This window comes from Accipiter gentilis, chromosome 32 (genome assembly GCF_929443795.1).
Source record: "Accipiter gentilis chromosome 32, bAccGen1.1, whole genome shotgun sequence".
In the NCBI taxonomy this organism is placed as follows: domain Eukaryota; kingdom Metazoa; phylum Chordata; class Aves; order Accipitriformes; family Accipitridae; genus Astur; species Astur gentilis.
The window spans coordinates 6436622-6460736 of record NC_064911.1 but is presented as its reverse complement, the minus strand read 5'-3'; the positions used below and the strand labels follow the sequence as shown (position 1 = coordinate 6460736).

At 41.3% G+C, this 24115-nt stretch overlaps 2 protein-coding genes across 4 annotated transcripts in view; both read right to left on the bottom strand.

Annotated features, from left to right (window-relative positions):
* Positions 1-18581, bottom strand: part of DYRK1A (dual specificity tyrosine phosphorylation regulated kinase 1A) — an 89449-nt gene extending 70868 nt beyond the window's left edge. Inside the window, exon 1 of one of the 3 annotated variants that reach the window (XM_049835283.1) lies at positions 18086-18581. The gene's annotated coding sequence lies outside the window, so the exon portion shown is untranslated. Of the gene's footprint in view, positions 1-16800; positions 17330-17378; positions 17470-18085 lie in introns of those variants that run through there. The other 2 variants (XM_049835281.1, XM_049835282.1) reach the window with 2 other exon arrangements.
* Positions 1-24115, bottom strand: part of TTC3 (tetratricopeptide repeat domain 3) — a 255764-nt gene that overhangs the window by 123089 nt on the left and 108560 nt on the right. The gene's annotated exons all lie outside the window — the stretch shown is intronic.

Below are 24115 nucleotides of genomic sequence, written 5' to 3'. Positions count from 1 at the left end.
CCCCTCCCTCCTTCCCAACCCTCAGGTGCAGAGTTGTGCCCCCTTCCCTGGAAAGCTTCAGCATTCACACTGAATATACAGTAAAACAAACCAACTCTACGACCCACTTAAAAACCATTCACATCTTTGTCACATTCATTTCCTTCCAGTTTAGTAAACTGAACTGGCTCAGCAAATGATAAGAAAAACTTAAAGCTAGAACAAAAAGGCTAACGGGCCTTTTTTTGCCAAAAAAGATGTTAGCTCAGTTTATACCACATAACATAACTTCCCACCAAGCGTATGCCTTCACAAGCTGACCAAACTCAGGGCTACTACTTATAAAAAAAAGAGCAAGTCACAGACAAGGTTTATGTTCCTAGCCCTCTTCTACATCATGATGGAACAGTTTAGGTAGCTAAATTGGCAGTAAAGTTTTTACCTTTACTTAAATCATTATGGTTTTGTGCTTACCTTCTTAAGACGGCCCAACGTAGAAAAGTAAAGCAAAAATGCCAACGAAGAGAACTCTAAGTATGCCTAACCAAGGGAGAAAGTAGACAGAGACAGTCTCTTGTGATCCAGTTCAGGCTACTATCAAACAGCCATGTCACACTCCCCTGCAACGTCCAGGCACCAAAGAGGTAGGGGTTGCAATGATGAGGGCTACAAGTCCCTCTGGGGCCGTAGCTTAATTCTTCTCTGTCTCATAAATCATCTTTGAAGGAGGAAACTACTCTAACTCTTGTATTGTGCTCATGAGGTAATCTCCAATGCATATAACAACACAAGGCACTCCAATACTATGATAAAGAAAAGTCTCCAAAGTAGATCAACAAAAAAATGCACAAATGGGTTTTCCCCTTCTTTGTTCCTTCAATGTAGTAAATAAATACATGAATAAAGATTCCACCTTTTCCTCACATCACTCACTCCAGAACTACAGCCCTAACGTTTCTCAAAATATAGATCACTGTCAGCTCCAAAAGTTTTTAACAAAATATGAATCATCCTAACATAATATTTTTTAACTTAACATAATTCAACAGGTTTTTAAGTTCCACCTGTAGTTTATTTATCATGGCCTTATTCCCCGGTTAAGGGACCACTGACCTAGAAAACTCTCATTGAAGAAGGAGATAAATTAATGAACTTCAGTAATTTTTCATATAATCTAGTAATGAAGTCAAAATACCTTCTTTTTCAGATTTAAAACTCTGAGGTCTTGTTTTATTATCTTGTTAGCCGCCATCCCTGCTGTTAAGCATAATATTGAAGCAAATCTTGGTATAGCCCAAGATATACCAAGATACTACTGCAGAGGTAGTAGGCTGCAAAATTTTTCTGAGTTTTAAATGGTATTATAATCCATTAAAAAGAATTCAAACACCCTATTCAAGTCATATATCCATGTAGATGCATGCACACACAGGGAGAAGAGCCAATACAGACAGTGGGTACACATCAACCAACAAAAGCTTTACTCGGGTACATTTATTATCACACTTAATAGCGATTTCATCAAACATTCATGACAGCTCTATACCTCTATAAAATATGGTTACAGATAGCTCACTGGAGACTCTAGAACACTTGTTCTGCCAGCTAAAATCATTGCTTTTTCTGCTGTAGGTTAAAAAAAAAAAAAAAAAAACAACAAAAAAAACAAAAAAACACCACACAACACTAGACCAAAAAACCCACACCATTAAGCCCAGAACGTACTCATCATAATCTAATATGACCTTCTACATAACTTTAGAATTTCATCCAGTAATTCCTCATCAAGACTTCATCAATGTATGGAATACCCCACAAAAACTTGTAAGTATTTGAAAGCCTTCAAAGACCAAGAAGCCATAATATTTTCATCAAGTGGAATGGATTGTCAATCACCATTAAAACTGCATTATCTCCTGCTTATCAATACAGAAGACAATGAATTTATGGCGTGGAAAAGATTTTATGAATCTGACAAGAGGTTGCAGATACCTTGCTATAATGTAATTCAATCCAAATCTGACAGCTACGAGTTCAAATTCACAACCACGTTTACAAGTTACCTTCTGTCAGCTTATCCTCAGTAACTGACCACATACACGCCTACCTACACACACACACCCTTTTAGCCTACAACAAATAGGAGAGTTTGCTTTCACTCAGAGAACAGAAAAAGAAGGTTAAGGCGAAGGATGAAGTAGCACATGATTGCTAAGCCAATCTAACAATTTGCTGCTAAAAAAAAAAATTAAAAAAAATGGCCAAGGAGGGGGGAGACTGTTCTGCCCACATTCCTCCCCTTCCCAATCCTCACTGCTCTAGCACTAATTGACCCAAAAGAAAACAAACTTTTTTCAGGTTTGCTTACTGGCTTTCTCACACACACAGACAATGCCAAATTATTTGAAAAAATATGTCTTTTTTTTTTTTGATGTACTGAAGATTTTAAAGAAGTCAGGACAATTTTTTTTTTTTTAAATAACTGTGTAATATTATGGTCCTGAATGTGCAGTTCAAGCTTAGTCTGTCAACTTGGGATAATGTTGTTCTGAATCCCTTTTTGAGTACAGTCACTATGGAGATGTATGGAATTCATTTTTGAATATTCTCTGATGGTAGTCATAAGACAAAAGTCTAAAAGACATCTCTTGAGATAAAAGCCCAGGAAAATTCTAACAGAGGCCTTTCAGATTAATTTTGTCTAACTAGACTTTTATGAGGCCAAATAGAAAAAGTTGAAACTTTGAGATAGTTTATATGAACTTCACCAAGTCCAGCATCCTAATATTGGGTATAAACTGATCAATCTAATGCTGAGTTACTTGTCATGTTTCAAGACGACGACATTGCACTAAAACTTTGGCAAAATTATCCATTAAAGTAATTCTAGGACATGCTATGATTATACAACTTTCTGATTATTTAATAGTATCTCTGCCAGCATCAGAAGTTGCTAGGCTTCTGACCAGAGGAGTTTGGTTTCCTGCAGCATTTTTTTTCCTGATAAAAATTCCTAAAATGATTTTAATAAGACAGGTTGCAGGAAGGAAATGAGTACAAATTAAAAAAAAAAAAAGAAAAAGAAAAAAAAAAAGAGGCTTTTAAATCCTGACCTTACAGACCTCCAAACAGTACTCAGGATCACCACATCTGAGGTACACAGGAAATATAAAGGAATGAAAATCTTCAGTCTCCCACTGAAGTCCTTACAGACTACCAACAACAGCTCGCTAGATGGCAAGAGTCTAAAACAAAGCCACTTTTCCAGCAGATTTTTTCTTTAATTTTCTATTAATATTACTGGACTGGTGTATTTCATGTAATGATGTGCTGTGCTTTTAAGAAAGATTGCTGTAAAAAGGTAACTTTTGACATAGACCTGCTCTTTTCCCCATGTTGTGAAAGAGCTCAACAAGAAGGTCATGAGTGTGATCTGACACACTCTGTGGATGATGCCAGCAGAGGTATCCTTAGAAGAATACAATTTTTCTAGGGACATCTGAAAGAGCAGAGCGATGTATGAAATCACAGGGGCATAGCAAAAAAGATAAGAAAAGCAAGATTCAGAGCTCATACCAGGTGCAGCAAATGGAACGACTACAGCCTAACAGACTCATCTCTATAGCTCTTCAGACAACCAGCTTCCAGTGCAAGGCAAAAAGGAAACACTGGACAATGTCAATGTAGTCATCAAGATGGTCACAACAGAGAACCCTGTCCCAACTCATAACATCATACACACTGACACCTTCCTTCACCATGTAAGTTAGAAGAAGCAAAATCACATTTAATGGCTTCAAAATGGGAACTTCCCTCTTCCCAACACTTTTTTTTTTTTTTTTTTTAATAAGAAAGCACCACCTTTGGAAATAAGCCAGAACTCCACACTGCTGATTTGACACTTTACTTGAACTGAACGTAAAGGAGACTTAATAGCTCCAGAGCTCAAGAGAAAGAAACCTCTATGGAGTTCAGTGGTGCTACACTGAATCTATCTGAGGGAAGATGGATCCCCACATGGATCTAGCAGCCAAGGCCTACTCTCCCTTTTTTGCTCAGTGAGATTTTTATTCAAAATATATCAAGTTAGCTTCATACTAGATTTACAGGAATTACTAGAAAGCATGAAGACATTCTTCATGGTGCCTCTGAGTTTAGGAAAGAGCAAGAGACATGCTAACCTGTACAGATTATGTCTGCAACAGACACTGCCTGAAAACACTGAGCAGTTTTCCTCCCTTTCCTGAAGGGGTCAAGGAGATGGATGACAACCTGAAGGGCAACAAAGACAGCCAAAGCGGGAAGTTCTGAAATGCAAAATAGTCAACCCAAAGCAAGTTAGAGAAAAAGAGTAACAAGGCTTTATGAAAATTGCAGTGGATTGCTGAAGAAGGGAATAGGAAGGGGGAAAGACGGGCACTAAACATCAAAGCAGCTAAACCATTATTTGACTAAGGAACCTCAACTACTCCTAGAAACTGTGCAACACCACATTGTTTATCACAAGCCAAAAGTCCTTAGCCATGAAAAAAACCATGCATAAAACAAGCATGATGAACAAAGTTTACTGAAGAGTAGACTGGAACAAGACCCAAAGCAGAAGATAAGATGGATGGGATTTAAAACAAAAAATTTTAAAAAATGAGACAAGCCACTGAAGGGATACATCATTTATGAGTAATACTTCTATTTACTAACCAAGAAGGAACCAACTGAACACCTCCAAAGACAACTGCTGTAATTTAGAATAGTGTTTGCCCTACTAGCATGTACATCCTGATAGCAGGCTGCTTTATAACCTGACCTAAAACAGCTGGCCTAACAAAAAAAAAAAAAACCTGCAGGCTCAGAGAGTGATATGTTTTAAGTGCACTCTCATATAAAAATGCAAAAGTAAGATGTTGTCCATCACATTTTGCATGGAGAAAGCAAGCCTTGCAAGGTACTTAAGGTGCTCCTGCCCTCAGTCTATCCAAAAGCTTAGATAAGCAAAGGAGATGGACAGAAAAATTCCATTGCTTTTTTCCTGCTATAAAGAGCAAGTATATTGTCCAATCTTCCACGTTTTTATTTCAAGTCATTTTGGATTATTAAAATGTGGGTGGATATTAAAACATGGAGGGATTCAGATATTAAAGAATCACCACTCCTGTCTACTTTTCCAACTAACAGTTAAATATTTAATTATCAACCAAATTTAAGTAACTTGAACAAAAATATTAGGTATCCAAATACGTGGAAGTGAAACAACAGCATAATCCCAGCAGCTCTGGTCACTTATTCAAGAGGACAAGCAAGCATGGGATTTCCAAAAGAGTTGTTTGTTTGGTTTTTAACATAACCAGGCCAGCTGGTGGTTATGTTAAAACCAGGCTATCAAGAGAAACATTTTTTCATGTCTCCTTTGTACAGCAGGAAGAAGAAAACTAAGCATCTTTACTCTGCAATTTAGCTTCTAGTATCAATAACCTATGCTCACATCTTATAAAGCTGAAAAATACCTTTTATTAGAACATTAACTTTAGAAACTTCATCTTGCAGTTTGTCAAAACTGGAACAATATATATTTTGTGTGCACATATCTATCTTAAGGCAACACAGAATTCAAGTAAAAGTTTCAGAAGTACATGAGATTAACGAAATCTATATATTGTATTCTTTTGTGGTAATGTTTGGGGAAAAAACCAGAAAATTAAAAACTCTGGGTTTCTTAAGAGGTTTTAGTCTTTAAAACATGGATTATTTTTTTTCCTCCTCAAAAGCATTGTTCTTATGGGGGGAAGAGAAAGCAAGAACAAGTGAGAAAAAACAAGCAGGACAAAACACTGAGCAAGCAAGAGACAGCAAATGACAAAAAAGAGGGACTTGAGAGACTGAGCACTAGAAAGGACATGGGAAAAAAAGGGCATGAGCAGAAGTTAGAAAATTGTAAAAAAGGAGTGAGCAAGAGTGAGGAATAACTAGAGGAAGACCAGAAGTGAAAAGAGTGCAAGAAAACAGATGCATCAGAAGTAGAAGAGTTAGACAGCAAGGATGAGAGTTAAGAGAGAGAACTTGCTATCAAGTAAGACTGTGGTAGCACGTGTTAAGAGTGCACACAAGCAGGACAGCACCAGAGTGGGAACATTAGAGAGGGAATAAGCATGGAAGTTTGAGATAGCAAGCAGATGTCTGACAGAGGCGGGGGGGGCATACAGAGAGAGACTGACAGGAGAGTGATTTACTACAGGAGGGGTGGCAAAAATTCATCAGAATTATGTTCTCCATTAAGTAACAGTGCTATCAGAGCCAGTTAACCAACCCCTGCCTCTTCTAGGCACCCTGCTCCTGTCCACCCACACAAACCATTCCATTATCTTGTCAAATGTGAGAGCAGCAACACAGTGTACTGGGTCTGGGAACCGATCTGACCAAAAAGTAACCCGATTCTCCACCCCCCACACACACCCAAATGTTATATATATAAAATTATATATTTCAGCCAACTCAGTTTCCAAGTCTGATTCACTGGTTGGTCTTACAAACAGCTGTGCCAACACAAAGCAGGTGGGAACAAGCAGCCAGAATCTGGAGAGAAGGGGAGCTGCTTAAGTGGTAACTGCCTTCAAAGAACTCGTTGTTGCACATTTTGCCTTAAAACAACTCTTTCAACAATTTCCCTCAAAGTGCTTCAGTGCCTCTGCATCTTGCAGCATGAACTTCACATCAGTTTGCTAATACTTGCGCTGTAAAACAAACACATCAGATTAAATACTGTGCATGTCCCACACCCCTGGTAGATGAGACATGAAAACAAAGAGTTGTTGCTTTTTCATCTTTTTTTGCTTAATTTTTATTGATCATTTCAAATTTGGCATAGGTACAGTTTTGGGGAAAGCAAAGTAATTTTCACTGGCTCCAGGAAAACATATACAGATTTGGGTGTGTGGAAGGAGAAAGTGGTTTACGGTAGAAGAAAAGCGGGTAGAAAATCAAGCTTGCTTGTGTTTTTCTCTGAATATACTGTTCTTTGCTGTGCCGCCCTTCAGCATTCTTTCAGGACTGAAACTATGTACCAGCCTACAGTCTTATCTCATGCTAGAAGATGGATTTGATCTGAATGAAAAAAAGATAATGAAGTCTTCTCAAATTTCCCCCAAATTTAAGAAGGTATAGTAGCAGAAGACCAATAGTTTCAGTCTTTACTCATCAGCTTCTGTCCCTTTGCTTGCCTTCGCTGCCACTACTACCCACCAGTGTCTAAACACTCTGTGACAAGTTTGATCAGCTGAAACTTCAACACAGATTATTATTGTAGAAGAGTCACATTTAAGACATCTAGACAATTTTCCCTCATGAAAGCCAACCAAACCCAAGCATACAAAGTGTGGTTTATGCACCCAGTCTACACTTGCACAGGTAACCCATTGTTCCCTGAACTGTTCACTCTCAATTGGCTGACCCATAAGATTGAGAACTCGGCCCTGCCAGATCAGGTAGGAGAGCTGGGAGCTTCTGTACCAGTAATATGGAGAGGTTTCAACCGTACGAACTGGGCAAATACCATACATGACTCCTTCTCCTTCCATGTGAAAAAAACTTTTATAAATGTCATAAAATCACAGACCAAGTTAAGAAATGTTTAAGGCAAGCCTGATACACAATTCTGTCTCTTTTGTGTATTTTGCAACACAATCTTTACTTACGCAGTCAAATGTTATTTTATTCATTGAACAGATGCTTATCACATACATCAGAAGGATAGCACACAGAAAACAAAGCTATACAGTAAATACCAACTATACCATAAATGATACTTTTTACTGAAATACTCCATCAGTTCTTCCCAAAATTGAGGTATGCCTATCAAATGGGGAAAGAGACTGCAAGTAAAAAATGAATTTATTTTTTTTTAAAGGCAAGCAAATTCCCTTTGGGAAAAATGAGTTCAAACTCTAATTCCCCCAAATTTCTAAACAAATCCTAAATTCCTTGAGCAGACCTCTATCTGGATATGCTGAGTCACTCTCCAACCTTAAGAGACTGCTTCTCTGAGTTACGAAGCACAAGGAAAATGAACTCGAGTCAAATGCAACTGCAAATACATAGCATCCTGCTATGTATGAAGACATAAGACACAGAAACCCTTAACCTCAGCTCCACCCATTTCATCACTGTGTAACTTTGAGCAAGTCACTTTACCTTTTTGCTTTCATTCCCCTTGCTAAAAAGCAGCTTAGTAACACGTATTTATCTATTGTTAGCAAAGCAAAAACTGCTGTATGGAAAGCAACATGAAGTTAAGTGCTATACAAAATGGCTAAAATCTCTGAAACTCCTCTCCCCACCCCAAAAAACAGGAACTCAGTGCCTTAGGTTAGGCTGCTAATAAGCAAGATACATAAACATTTCTAGGTTTGGTGGAGGGTTTTTTCTGTACATTAGATCCTAATCACTGAAAAACATTTCTCTTCCACAAGATGCTGGAAGAGGATGTTAGTTTCTCAATCTAGCAAAAGCTAAAGTGGTACATCTGTGCATGAGCCTATGAGAAAGTCACAAACCTGAGACCAAGTGCAAGGTCTGGACAGTGTGCAATTATTAAGAACTTGTATCTAAAAAAAAAAATTATTTACTGCATGATGAAAGATAGTTCAGAACACCAAAAAACCAAGAGATAATTTTCCCATTTTGTCAGTGTTTGAGTGCTTGACTTAGTTTGGGAATTTTTATGGAAATAACTAATGAAGTCAAATGCAACTCTACAGAGGTACTCATGATTAAAATAAAAGGCAACAGACCATGCTTACGATATATGGAATATAATGCATACCTGTTTCCTCAAATACATAAATAAACTTGCACTGTAAAGTTCAGAGCTCACAGATTTCAGAATATACATAATGACTAACACGTACCTTCGATAGTATTCCAGGCCCACTGTAGGCTTGCTAAAAATGTATCTTGAGCTTCCACCTCACCTCAAACCACAGATCTCAGATTGTTTTGTTTTATGCAAACAAAACTTTGCTTTTACATACAGAGATTAAAATTAAGATATTTTTTAAAGTAGCAGTAGTCCAGAAAAAGACAATGAAAGCAAAGCGTATAAAGAATCCTATATCAGAAAATACCAAAGGAAGATTTTTCAAATATGGAAGTCTAAAAATTAAACTCTTCATCCCATATTCAAACTCTTGTATAGCAATAATTGCATATTCTCACATTTCAATAAAATTAGATAGGAACTACAAGACTCAAAATCTTTACAAAAGAGTGGTGCCAATAGTATGACAAAATACTGTTTTAGCTATGTAAGCCTAAGATGACAGTTTTGAAGTAAAAAAAAAAATAAAATATAGTGATAAAGACATAAAAAATTATGAATGATATCAGGAAGGTCAATTAAGTCCCCCTTCTCTCTTAACAGACTTTGGAAATAAACACTAAAGGGCAACAAATTTAAAGTTAGGCCAAGGAAATTTTTCTCACACACACAAAAAATTATTTACTGATCTCAATCACAACATCGCCCTGATATTGGGGGGGGGGGGGGGGGGGGGGGAATTTTTATTAGGAGCTACAAATTATTACATTGAACAGAAGGGGGGAAAGGGTGAGAGGAAAGAGAAAAAAAACAAACCAACCAACCACAAACTCCTATGCTTCAGAATGTAAGTCTGCCATGAACTTCTCAGTACTAGGAAAATATTTAATGACATGAACTACTCCAATTTGGTGTTTCCTTTATCTCAAAATGTTTTTAATAAACATTCTGAAAGCTGTTTAATAAACATTTAAAAATAATCGTAGTCTATAGGCACACAAATCATGGGTACAGACCGATCGTAGGTCACTGATCATCTGTAATGTTTCCAAATGCAAAGCACCACATACATACACAGGCAGAGCTTCAGAAGACCTCTTAAAAATGTCAGTTTGTCACATACGTACATTCCTTTCTTTCACATGCAAAACACTGAGCTGAAGGTCCCTGTATATCACTGTATACATTTTACTTTTATATTTCACTTTCATTAGAATAGTAGCTAAACTGAAACAAACATGTTTTAAAATATCTCCGTTCAATTAGAGAAGCAGCATTTTTATAAATTGTGCAGAAAAGAGAATGATTTCAAAAGATGTTACTTGAACCTTGTGAACTATAGGCAGAACTTGTTTCCTCATTTCTTGAAATAACTGGATGCTGGTTAAGAACATCTAGCAGAAAACCAGGATGATATACCTGCTTTATGCAGGTATAGAACCATTTCTTTGCATTATGAGAAAAAAAAATATTTTTTTTAAACTATACTTTAAAACAGAGAACTTAAGATATGACACGTAACTTGGCCAACATGTTTTCCTTCCTTAATTAACTTCTGTAAGAAAGGAGACAGAAGTATTTTAGCAAAAACTTGTATTTTGGTTTACTGCAATTGTGTGGCAGTATGCAAATTAAGTAAAGGGGCACTAGGTATTATCTTCAAATCCACATTTAGAAACTGCCTCCAATTCTAATGGTTCCTTACATGAGAAAAGCATTATGTAAGTTTCTAGTCCCCATCACATGAAGCAAAGCCAACCCCAGTCTAACAATGACAACAAAAGTTGTCAGTGTTATCCTTAACCACTAAGGTAAGGCAGCCAAGTACTTGTACTCCAACAATCTGTTTCCACATGTGCAACTGGGTTTCTGAAGGCTTCAAAACTAAGCTCATAAAGTTTTAAAATGTCCATGCTGTGAACATGACTCTGGTTAATTTAACTCCATAGAGATACGTAAATGAATGTTTTGATGGGTAAAAAGACGAAAAGTAGACTCATATGGACACTGTGAACTGCAAATCATGATTGCACCCTGTGTAATATACACAGGTGAAAATATCCCCAAACAAATCTTACAGGAGATAAACCCTCTTGTAAGGACCACATCAGATATCATTAATGATTTCCACTCACACCTCCAGATTATTAGTTTTTAGGCCTTCTACCATTAAGCTTTTGTACAACAGACTATCAAATTACAGTAACTTACAACCCTTTTTATTTACCAGAAGAAAAAACAAACCACAAACACGTATGCATTTACACAATGCCGTAACAAAAATGCTACAAAGAAGAACATTAGGAATGAATGAGTATGCATCTCAAAGTCATGAAATCCTGATTAAACAGAGAAAGAAATAATACTTCATGTTGTACAGTACAAAACAAAATGTAAATTAGATCCCAGCTAAGGTCTCCAAGTAGTATAGCAATGCAAAACCAAGCAATTTTTAACTATGCCCTTATAATGCAAACTTCAGCTATGGTTTATAACACAGTATCATATATACTCTTTCCACTCAGCCTTCAACATAAATGAATCATTTATGATGCTGTCTCTAGTAGACATAGTTCACAGAAGACATTAATTCACTTAGAAACTAAGTTTGTAAAACACTGTGTGTATTAAAAATAATAAATCATCAGGAAAAGTTTGAGGAGATACAAGCGACATTCAAAATGAAGCTGTAGTAACTGCATAGTTAACTGACCTCTCCCCAGAACTGCACCTACTAGTGCTTCTGATTTGGGAGGAAAGGAAAGTATAATATAAGTTTGTAGCCATAGCATATATAGAACTTCAGAAAAAATCTGATTTCAGTGGGAAGACACAGACAGATATGTGCAATCATGTACACGTTCAGCATTTGCAGTAATGCTCATTTTCCTACACAGGGCCTGCCATAAAAATCTCAACTTCTGAAGGCATATTATGACACTGACAGGAAAGTCACCCTAAATACAAGAACACAGAATTCTAAGCTTATGAACATCAGATTGTGGTGAAAAATATACATTCAGCTGTGTTATTCCACAACTATGACCCAGTATTTTTAGTATTTATGAGTAACTTCTACAGAAACTGCCAAGATCTTCATGAAACAATCACTTCTTGTAACATGAACAAAGACATCAATATATTTCAAACACTAACTTGCAATTTTTGGCATACCATTAAATTAATGCCTACTTACGCACAAGTTAGAAAGAATAACGACAAAGAAGCCAGAGTCAGACACGATCCAGGAAAGTTACTGAGCTTCCAGTATCAGTCAGATTTTGAAAGAGTGTATTAGAAACTGATTTGTCTGTAACCACACGCACACCCTATATGTATTTCACATATAAGTCCTGTTAAAACTGTGTTTAAAAACCAAGAATATATATGGTTATACATCTGTGAGTAGGAAAAAAGCTGTAGTTACAACTGGACAGACCAGAGATCAGTCTAAGGAAATTCATAGCGTTCAGGAAAATACAGAACTGAGTAAGTACTAACACATTAACTTCCCTACCTGACAATATTTTTTTCCTCTTTTTACCCCTTCCTTCAGTTTAAACACTAAACCGATAGCATGGACACAAAACTATTTCCTCTACAAAGGAAGGCGATGCGCTCTGCTCCAATTGGCTCCTCAGCGACAGGTCCACTGGCAAAGTAAATGAGAACTTATTAGCAATTTACATAGTTCACAGGAACACAAATTAAGATTTGACCACATACAGGTAAACAGGATTTTGAACAAACAAAAACATTAACTACCTGTGTTTGAAGCCAGGAAGCCAAAACCCAATGAACAAAAGGTTTTCAGGACACTAGGGTTTAAAAGATTAAATTGAACTTGTCAGTGAAACATTAAAATGTATTTAACTACGACTGTGCCAACTACTTATTCTACTAGTCTGATTTTTTTCAGTAACTCATTGAAATTCACTCCAAATTTTTTCAATTATGTTTTGAAAGAATAACTCTGCCATCAGAAATCAACCTGTACACTTCCACTCCTCTAATTTCACCATCCAAACCGTTATTAAAAAGGAAGAGGAAACTTTTTAACACACAGACATATTAATATGTTATTAACTATTCCTTTAACTGACTCAAAACAGATTTTTATTTGCCTCTGGAGGAAAAGAAAAAGGGGAGGGGGGGAATAGGAGGGTTTGGAGCTTTACGTAACACATAAATTGAAAGCTTGGTTTCTCACAGCTGGAACAAAACTGACACTTAATGGAGTTAATTTCACTTTCATTTACGCAGTTTCACTTTCAGGTATTTAGTGCTACTAAGACCCTGGAAACTTTGCAAGGAGTATGTTTACAAATAAGTGCTAGCTTATGGCATTTTAATTACAGAAACATTTTCACTGCTTTTAAGAAATGCTATATTCAGAGCTGAAATTAAACTGATTATGTCTTCATACAGGGTAACTGAAATAGCAACCATCTAGACTTCAGAGGCTCCAGAGAATTCACACTGTAGGGATGTAAGCAGAGCTGACTGGGAACTATCTTCCACATTTCCCTACCCCTTCAGTGGGTATGCTCCTTGCAAATCCTATGGACAGGACATTTTGGAATGAATGAATGAGGATATGATAACGTCACTACCCTTCATGTGAAGCCACCCCATCTCCAACCTTTTCAACTGTGGAAAAACGCACCTATCCTTTAGAGATTGGGGAGGGGAAGGGGAAAAAAAGGGGGGGGGAGCGAGAGAGGGGAAAGGAAACTTTATGAAGACAATGGGATTTAGCCTGTCTCATCACTATGTGCTTTCTAGTCAGAGAGAAGCCCCTTTTTTATCTGTGCTCTTCAGACAAGTAAACCATATTTAAGCACCCACAGACACTGGACAAGACTCATATATGTATTAGGGGAAATGGAGCTAAACTGCAGATAAAGGTGGCGTTAAGTGTGAACTTGAGACCTATTCTAAGGTAATGAAATACATTTGTACTAGCAAAAGCAGCCGAGTTATTTTTGCAGTCACACTTGGATAAAACAGAATCTAACGCAGAATTTTACCTTCCCTCCATATAAAGGAAAAAGATAACCAGTGGATATCAATTACAAACTTTTACATTAATTGTTCCACGCAACTAACGATTAGGTCACTGCAATTCTATTGGTATATTGTGTCACCTCAAAGAGAGAGTACGAGATACCTGTACATACAGAATATGTTTTTCTCGAAGTTACAATTGCTTCTAATTATCAAAAGTTTCTCCAGTGTTTTTAAACCATCAATAGACTACAGTTCCCATAAGTCTCATCTTGAAGGACCCATGGAGGTGTGGAAGGAAAAGGACAGTATTCCCCTTCTTAGAATGTTGTTTACTTTTTTCCTCCATTCGTAAGCTTACAAGAAAGGCACATTTGCTCAGAAAGTTTTTTTTGTATTATTTCAAGTAGTCTTAGAGCAAAAAAGAAGTCTCACTGCATAAACATATGAAGTCTTTTGGACTTCTTCAAGTCTGATTAGCAAAAAAGTTATTACATAAATTTAAAAAAAGGATGTTTCTTACCAAACTCATACAAAAAAAAAAAAAAAGAGATAAAACTGTAAACTTAACAACCAATCTATTGTATTCTGTTATAAAGACAAAAACAGCAGTTCTCTGTAAATAATCCTACTCTACAACAACAGATCTATTTACAAAAGGATTTCAGAAGTTATACAAGTCTCCCATGCTCCCATAAAACAAAGATATCGAAAGTTTTTTACTTCACTTTGGAGAATAGTTCTCCAAATGGCATTAAAAAGTACCATGGAAAGACTAAACATATACCAGTCTTCAATTCTTACTCAAAAACATAAGCTGTAACAACTTTCAACCTACAGTCCCGCAGCCAGGGTTAAAGACACCTGAAATAAAAAGGTTTTAAGAGGAATGCTGAAAAGAGAATCTAATTATAGCAGCAAAATTGCTTCTTGGGTAAGAGTATGTTTTGTCTTCAAATCACCACCCATATCAGTTCAGATGAAACTGTAAAATGCTATCATAGCAAATAAAGGTAGTTTTTCGTGCGTTTAACTAGTCTTTTTGCATACTACCATAGGACCTGGCGGTACAGTTTCAAACATGTTAGCATAGACTAAAAGGGGCTTTTTCTCTTTATGTTAAAGTGTTGACCAACTAATTTGAACTAAAATGACAAAAATATCACAGCAAGTCCTTTAAGGCAAAGCCTAATAACACAGTTAACTCAGACACGGTCCTTCACAAGGCCCTATCAGAATAGGATTTTAAAATGTGGTATACATGTTCGCAAATACATCCTAATTAAATGTAACTTTAAAAGCTTAGACAAAGCATACAGTTTCTACTAGATACCAGTCACATTTTTCAAGTTTGTTTAAACTACCAATCAGTTTGTTAGAAGTCATTTATGGTCATCACGTGTTAATTTCCAGTCTACACAAAACCCCCATACTTGAAAAATTGATAAATTCCTGATGAGTACCTCATTATTTTACACAAGTAAGAGAATACTACCCATAAATTGACACTGAAATAGAGAACTCTTGGCTGCTATTAGGTAAAATTATCCTTGTTGCGGCTTCGCAGCCACTGTCCAACATGGGGGAGGGGATTCCAATGACAAGTTCTAAATCCACCCAAGTATTGATTCAGGAACTGTAACATTGCTGCTCATGTAACAAACTGTCTTTCTTACCTATTTGCCTGGAAACAATATTAAACTATTGTCATATGTAAATACATACACAATAATACAACAGAAGGAATTGCCCTCTTTCCCTGATTTAAGAAGACCGTGCTCTTTATTCATTTTTGAACAAAACACTTGCTTTACTCAAAGAATATTCAAAACCCATTAATTAAACTCAATAAGCTTCATAAACTTTGACAGAATTTTAAATTCCCAGCAGAAAATGTAAATTTAACACATCACACACATATTCTACTTCAGACTGCAAATAAAAACTCTAGTTCTAAATAATTCATATAAGCCAAAAACATGAAGAGCTCCCTACAAAAGTAGTCTATATATATACACACACACCAAGCTCACCAAATATACGTAGATAATAGTTAACAAATACTAGCTCATACTCAGAGTTATTTTCAGTGTTATTATTCTAATTCTATAAAGTATAATTAATTTTCCAAAAATATCCAACCTGGGGGGGGGGGGAAGGTAGAAAAAGAGAAACAAGTTTACCAAAACTTTTTAGGGCTACGGACTATTCCAATGAGGTAAGTTAAATTCTGCTTGGTTACAGGCAGATAATTAAATACTACTACAAACAAAATGTTTGCTTATTTATCACCAGATTTTCATCGATGTATTCTTCAGCTTCGCACACCTTTTCTTAAGGAAAGGAGAACGAAATACCAACACGATAATAAAACAAGTCAACTTCTACTTATCTAGACCCCCCCTATGATACTATATCCATGTCAGTGTGACTACATATACCTACTGGCAAAAGTTAACAGCACACTCTCATTCGGATTAAAACAGTAGGTTGTCAAAAACATGCTTGTTGATTTATTTTGTAGTCAGATATTCTGTCTTTGTTAATTTTAAAGAACAATGAATGTTTATTTCCCCCGATGACTGTGGAGTAATAGGAGACCTAAGTAACAGCAGCAATCTAGACACATGATCAAAGAACCCCTACGTAGTCTTTGGACAGACTAAACTGAAAACTTCAAAGCTGACTGAGATTCAAAAATGCACCAATTTCGAAATTTCAAATTACAGTACTTTTAATTGCGTTTTCTGATTTTGTGGCGGCAGAAGGGAATGCCGCTCCAGAGAAGGAGCGCCCTATGTATCGGATGAGGTCTCCAGTTTCTCCAGCGACACAAAGCTAAATTCCTAAAAGACTGCTGCCAGTTATTAGAATATAGAGGTGCCTGTGTCTCCCTGTGCCTATTCGCAACTGCTCCTCTCTGCTCTCCCCCACCCCAGCCCCCGCCCAGATGACAGTCATCTCGCACTGCTACTCCTTCTACATCGGCCTCCAACTTCCCCACCTACCACACAAGTCCCTCGCACGGGTGCAGGTGGGGGCACCTCAAGCCTCCACCACAACAGGTGCCCGCTCTGCTGACGGTTCCGCTCCTGACGCCCTTCTCGCCTCCCTCTCCCCGCTCCCAGACCGGGGCGAGACCTCGCACCCGCCCACCGCAGGGCGTTGCGCATAAGAGCGAGAGGATCCAGACGAGCTCCCTTCCTCCATCGCCGGTCCGGCGGCCCTCCTTCGCCGCTCCGCTACCCGACCCGGCAGCGACAGCCTCTCCCGGACGCCGAGGGGAAAAGGGCCGCAGAGGCCGCGGCCGCCGCTGCCCCCCGGCCATGCCCGGCCTGCCCCAGAAGGGGGCGGCGGTAGGGAGGGCGGAGAAGGAGGCCAGGTCCAGAGCCCGGTACGGGTCCCCGTCCTGCCGGCGCCGGCCCGGGGCTCGGCGGGCCCCTGCGCTCTCCCCCACCTCCTCTCTCTAAGATGGCAGCGGAGCTGCCCCCTGCGCTGCGCCCCCCTCGACCGCGCCGGGCCGGGAGGTGGCACCAGCTCGTCCCGCTGCGCAGCTCCCCGCCACCGGCCGAGGCGTCTCACTTACCCGTGCCGCGGGCGGCGGCGGGCCCTGCGGTCCGGTCCGGTCCGGTCGGGCCCGGCTTCTCCCGGTCGAGGCCTCCTCCCTCGGGCGGCGGGCGCAGGCAGGGCGAGGAGAGAGCGCTTCCCCCGGCCTCGGCCAGGGGCCCCGGCGCGGCAGCGCCTCCCTCTTGTGCGCTCCGCAGTCCGGCCGCCCCGCCGCGCTCGGGCCCGCACGGCTGGCGGCGGTGCCGGTGCCGCTCGGGGCGCGGGGGGCACCGGCCGCGGGGTCCGTCCGCTGCGCGCCTTCCTCTCTGGGCGGCGAAGAGAAGGAGGGGGGGGAGGCCCGGCCCGGCCCGGCGGGCGGATCCGCGGCGCTTCCTGGCCGGGCTGGATTTTCTATCGCTCACAAAATGGCGCGCGTTCCAAACCTGCGCAGCGCCCGGCGGCGGCAACGGCAGGGCCCGGCCTCACCTCGGCTCGGCGCGGCGGCGGCGGCGGCCTGAGCCCCGGCCAGGCAGCGCGGGGACAGCGGCGGGCGGGCGCGAGCGGGCGGGGGGAGAAGGAGGAGGAGGAGGAGGAGGAGGAGGTGGGGGGGGGGAAGCGCAGCGCCGTACCGAGCCCCCGGGAACTCCTCGCTCCCTCCCTCCCCCGCCTGCCAGCCTCTACCTCCTCCCCCTCCCTCCCTCCCTCCCTCCCTCCCCGCCCGCTCCTCCTTCCCCCTCCCTCACGAACCGGCTTCGGCAGGGCGCTGCGCCGCCCCGCTCCCCTCCCGCTCCGCTCCGCCGCCGCTGCTGCTGCTGCTGCTGCCGCTGCCGCCGCCTCACGCCTGTCCTCGCCCGCGCGGGACGAACTTCTCGCGTGTCCCCGCCGGACCCTCGGGGGACAGTTTGAGTTTTTTTGAGGGTGTTCTTTCGTTTTCTCCTGCGATAATGTCTTTCGGGGCGGAGGTGGGAAGGAGGAGGGGGAAGGAAAAAAAAAAAAAAAAAAAAAAAAAGCCGCGATTCAGGCGGGAAGAGGGTTTTTTTTAAAAAAAAAAAAAAAAAAAAAAGCTAACTGACAAAATGGCGACGGGGCGAGCCTGTTTCTATGGCAACTGTCAATCACGCAGCCCGGCTGCCCCACCCCGGCCGGGCGGGAGACGGCGCTGACGTGGGGAGGGCGGGGCAGAGAGCGACGGGTGAAGGGCGGGCCCTGGTCGCCTGGGCAACCGCTGTCGTCCCCCCCCCCCGCAAGTCCCCGCCGCCCTCCGGCGTGTGACGGTATTCGTGCGGCCGCGCCGCTGCGGGCCGGGGTGGCCCCGGCGCGCCGGGGCGTGGGGGAGGGGAAGACACCGGGGCGGGGCGCGAGGCCGGTAACGGCCCTGGGGGGGGGGGGGGAGGGGAGCGGCCGCCCTCGCCCCTGCCGCACGGTGGGCGCCCGGGAGGGGGCGGCCCGCCCTCACCGCCGCCCCACGGGGCTGCCGCGGCGCCTTCCCCGGCCCGCAGGGGGCGCCGGCACCGCGGCGGCCGGGTCGGGCCGGGCCGGGCCGGGCGGTGCTGGAGGCGGGCGGGTTGGGGGGGAGCGGGGCCCTGCGGCCGCCCGAGGCGAGGCCAGGCCGAGCAGGCCGGGCTTCCCGCGCCGCCCGCGGTGTGGGGAGGCCCCGGGAGGGCTGCGGGGTTGTGGGAGGCCGCCCTCGCACGCGGGAGGAGCGGTGTGGTGTGTCCGGGGGGAGGCTGGCGACGGTGGTCCTCCTCCACATCTCCCCACCCCCAATAAATAAATATATTCCCCCCAAACGATGAAAACCCCACTAGGAAGTTGCCTCGTCTGGCAGGCGCGGTGTGGGTGTGCTCTGTGAAGGGAGCCTCGGGTTGCTGAGGGAAGGCTGCTTTCCACCCGTAATTGCGGAGCGGAGTTGCGGTGTTGGTGCGGCTAGCCTAAATCTGCGACAGGGATTTTTTAATATCTTTTTTTCTGGAATACCCACAAAGATCAAAAAGTAGAGTATGGCCTTTATCTAATACTTTAATTCTAACGTGATACTTTAATCTAGTCATTTTAGTTCACAGCCAGCCTCCTTGAAGAAATTAGGACATATTACTAACACTTGTTCCATTTGCTTTTTCTTCCTGGTTTAGTATTTTTTATCTCGGCTTAAAAGGTGGAAATAAGCAGCCAAGGAGAGGGAGACAGGTACAGCCAAAGCTGTAGGTCCCCTAAATCATCTAAGCATTGCTTTACAAATGCAGTATCACACGCAGTTTAACCAAGCTAAAATTTTGTTGCAGCCGAAAATAGCAGTCCTGAGTCCCTCCACCTTCAGCCATGCAGTCCCTCTGCCTCTTTTTTTCTACTTCAGCAGGAATGCTAGCACAATCAAACTAACCGAAACACCCATCCAAATGAACAAGTTCTCTGTATGGGTAGGAGAAATACTGATGCACAGGAGACAGCAGGAACAAGTGGCAGGGGGAATTGTGGGACCACCCCATTGAGTAGCAGCACGGTGTTAGGTTAGATTAAATCATCCATGAAATTGCACCTTGAAGTGGTGGTAGGTGTCTGGGAGCACCATGATTTAAGTAGTCATTTCTCATTCGCCTCAGCCCCAGAAAGATTGAGAGGTCATTTTGAGCTGCTTTTGACACTTCTCTGTTTCCCTTCAAGTATGACCAGAATAAAGTTCTTATCCCAGGATGAGGAAAGCCAACACACATGTTCTGCAGCATAATGAAGGCCCACAGGATTGCCTGCTTCTACCCAGGGACTCCCAAGTTAGTATCATCATATTTTGCCCTAAGGTACCTGCGCATGGAGTGTATTGTACAGGAAATCCAGAACATACAGAAAAGCATTGGCTGTCTTGCATATGCTCTGCCCAATCCATCAGTAAGGAAGGGCAGCTCTTTTCTTGGGGACAGTGGGGTCCATCCCCGTAAGAATTTTGTAAACCTTGCTAAAATCTCTTTGCCATTCTGTGTGAATGGAGACGTGCAGTGGTGGAATAACTTCTCTGCTGTTCAATGTAAGTAACTACAAAGCTCATAGAAAGTTGTCACACCATTTACTGTATTAGAGTCTGTTACAGCATGTCACTTGTTGGGGTTTGGGGTGGAGGAGTTGGGGGGGGGGGTGCTAACACTTAAAAATATTACAGAGTTTTCATGAGTTTGTGCACTTGCTCAGTAGTACTCTACGTTTATTTTGCTGGCTATACCCAAGCTTATGGTATATTGCAACTTGGGCCAGGATAAAATGTCCTTTAAAAGGTGATGGCCTTTTTTCAAATTTTATTTTCCAGCACAAACAACTAAATATTTTTGTCTTGTTAATATTACCTTGATAATGAATAACCTGTATAGTTCTGTTCTTATACAACAGTGTTCTCTTAAATGTCCATTTCATTAAAAGCATGTTTACATATTACAGATGGTCCGCAACATTTTCTGTTTAGGTCCTCAACAGCTAAAGTGTTGAAACTGGTAGTCATTAAAATTAAGGAACAAGGCCGTTGTGAACTGCAGTTCTACCAGAATCCTGCTCCAGCCACAGAATCTGGGATTAGAGCTAATGTCAGGATGGACTTGCTTATCTGTATGTGTTGGGAGGAGGACTTGTGTCCTCTGCTGCCAGTAGGTTTAGGGCTAGGGCTAGGGTTCTGAGTGTCTTCCAGGCTGGGACTCTGCCAGAATACCTCACTGGGAAACCTAGCACACCAGGAGGGAGCAGGACAGAGCCTTGTCTTAGCACTGGGAGCTAGGAGTCCTCTTCTGTGCTGCAGATATGGCTAGGGTAAAGGTTGGATCTGGCTTTTGGGAAGTGAGGGTCTTCCAAGTTGGGACTCAGCCAGAATCTTGCTCCATCCAGAGATGTTTCGTCTTGATTTTAAAAACAGGTCACCTTCCTGATCCATTGTGTAACGCATCCCATAAATGGTTGTACTGGAGTAACCAAGAAGTCAGTATTGCATAGATGTGGGGTGGGGGTAAGGGGTAGAAGATGAAGGTACACTTTAACTGGTTTTGCTAGTGAACTCCATACAACAGGCCAAAAATAAATATGGCAGCAAGAGACAATACCTTTTAAGAGATCAGCTTTGGAGAGAAGTAGCTGAGGTAATAGAGGCTGAAGATGGACCAATGCGAAATAGTTTGTGATCTGGAAGAAGGGGATCCAAGTACTTGCTAATTTCTTCTACTTTGTTCAATATAATAATGAGTTGTCATATCTTACTTTTTTTTTCTTTAGGAAGGAAGGGACTGTCAAGACAGGAAAGTCTGAGAGTTCTTCTTTTTTTAACTCTTCATCAAAAAACACCTAGAGTAGGTTGTTGGTATTTCAGTATCACAGTTGAAAATAGGAGTTAGCATACATTCTTTATGAATTAGTGCACAGGCTCCTAAGAAATACTTGGTTTTCTCTTCCTAAGAGACTAGCCCCTCAGAAAGCTGAATATTTGGGGCTAAAAAGAACAATAAGCAGAAAAATTGAGAAAAAAAAAGGGGGGGGGTACATAAAAAATGAGAAGGGAAGAACACAGTATGGAGAAATAAGAGCTGAGAGAGAAAATAATATACAACAGTCTAGAGAAATGGAACAGATGTAAAAGAAACAACAAAGCAGTATAAAAGTTTTCTTAGTTCAGTAGGTACAAGATGACATGATGCACAACATTCAAAACATTAAATTACAGTATCTTAATGGGGCAGAAATTTACCTTACAGTCAACCTTGGCTGACTCTTCTGCCTCTCCTGTCTTTCGATATGATTATGCTGAGAAATATAATCCTTCCTGTTTTCCTATATTTTTTGGTGTGCGTTTACATCTATGCTGTTAATGAAGTAGACTTAGGACCAGTGCAGAAATGGTTGTAATTGGAACTTAATTCAAGTGTTTGTAAGGTGCAGGACTACCACAGAAAGTATGCTGTAGAAACAACATGTTTCTCAGACTGATGGCTATTATTATTATTATTTGTATTAGGGGGAAAAAACCACACACTTTGTCATCTAAGTGAAGAACAATAGGATACAGCATGACAGATGAATATAAAGTCAGAAATAAATACTTTTGTGTTCCTATTTCTCTTTGATAAAAGAAATAGATTAAAGAAATCAATAAATCAGAGGGGAAAGCTGAAAATTACATAACGTTACTTTCATCCTTTGAGGCTTCTACCCAGTAAAGATTAGAAAGGAATTACTTGTTAGGTCTGCTTGTTTTATAATTGTTCTTAAAATTTCTAGTAGTGGAAGGATGGACTACTGCTGTGCTAAACATGGCATTTCTTACATCCACAGTGGGCAGTTGTGCTCATTTATTTGTTGGTTTATTTGTTTGCCTCTGATTATGGGCATAGTCTACAAGTCTGCATATAATGCCAGATTTAACTTAACTGGGTTCCCAGATGTTGGAAGCAATAGGCAATTTCAGAACCTTCCTCACTTCCTGTGGAAGATTACCAGGACTTCATAACTCCTGAGTTAGGAATGTCTACTCACATAACTAGTATTTTACAATAGCTTTTTACTTATTCAACCCAGAGTTCTGCTATAGAATTAAAGCAGTATAGTTATGTCAATAGTAATTTTTGTGGCCTTCTGAGTACACATTATATCAGTAAGACCATCTGTATCATTTTGGGGATGAAGATGTTTTCCTAATTCAAGGGCTAAGTGCTTCCCAAGTCTATTGAAGCTGCTTAGTATCCATCTTTTCCTGCTTCAAACTATAGAGACTCATTTTGTTGTTTCAGCCACACAGTTGCCTGTTAGTGGAGTGTGATTATGGGTAACAGGTCCCAGTTTTTACCTTTTCAGCCTTCCTACACTGAGTAGAGGGGTCTATTTGCCTCTTCACCGTGTGTTCTGGAAGTCTTCATTCTGTGATCCAAACCCTAAAAAGCCCTTGTAGCCATGCAGTTTTTCTTTTGGAGTATGTGCATTTCTGTCTGAACTTCCTTCACACCAGTCACGGGCACTATGACTTTTCCAGGGCTTAATATTTGTACTTTGAATAGATGTTTCAATCCAGATGATGTGTTGTGCCAGTAGCAATTCAAATAATCCTTGGTATCCTGTATGTCCTCTGCAAGAGTGGCCTTCTTAGGCCAGCAGACCCAGCGTAGAACATCTTCAGAAAGGATTTCTTCATAATATAGAAAAGAGATTATGATGTCAACTGTTCTGTTAACTTGTGTTTCTCAGGCAAAGCCACCATATAGCTCAATCCCTTTAGTACTAGGCCACAATCTGAAGTTAAGTCCCAAAAGAAGTTCTTCTCTCTGGGTTACATCATTAACACTTCAGAGAACGCCATGGCAGCTCTCAGACAGACTTAATTCTAAATCAAACCATCATCTGGAGTGAGCAGCTTGTGTTTCGCCTGTCAAAAAGGTGCTGCTAAGTAACTAATGTGGTCCATCTCTTTTTAGGCCAGAGAGGTTGCCATGGTAACCTATTCGCATGTAGATAGATAGGCTTTTGAGTCATCATCAGAGCCTGGCTTTGATAGTACAAGGTTTGGATTGACAGCCAGTACTGCATATTGTGTAGGTTGGCACGCCTCTGGACCAGAAGGTCCTGGAATTGCTGCTGTTGCTGCCGGATGAGGCTTGCTATGAAAAAAAAATATGTGGCTCCCTAAGTTTTCTCTGATACTCTCTTGAATGGAATCATGTATTCCTTGGTGTTCTCACTCTATAAAGAAGCAGGTTGAAGATCACACTCCTAAGTATGACAAGTTTGTCACTCCAGTTTAAAAGTCCTTCCCCAAAACAATGG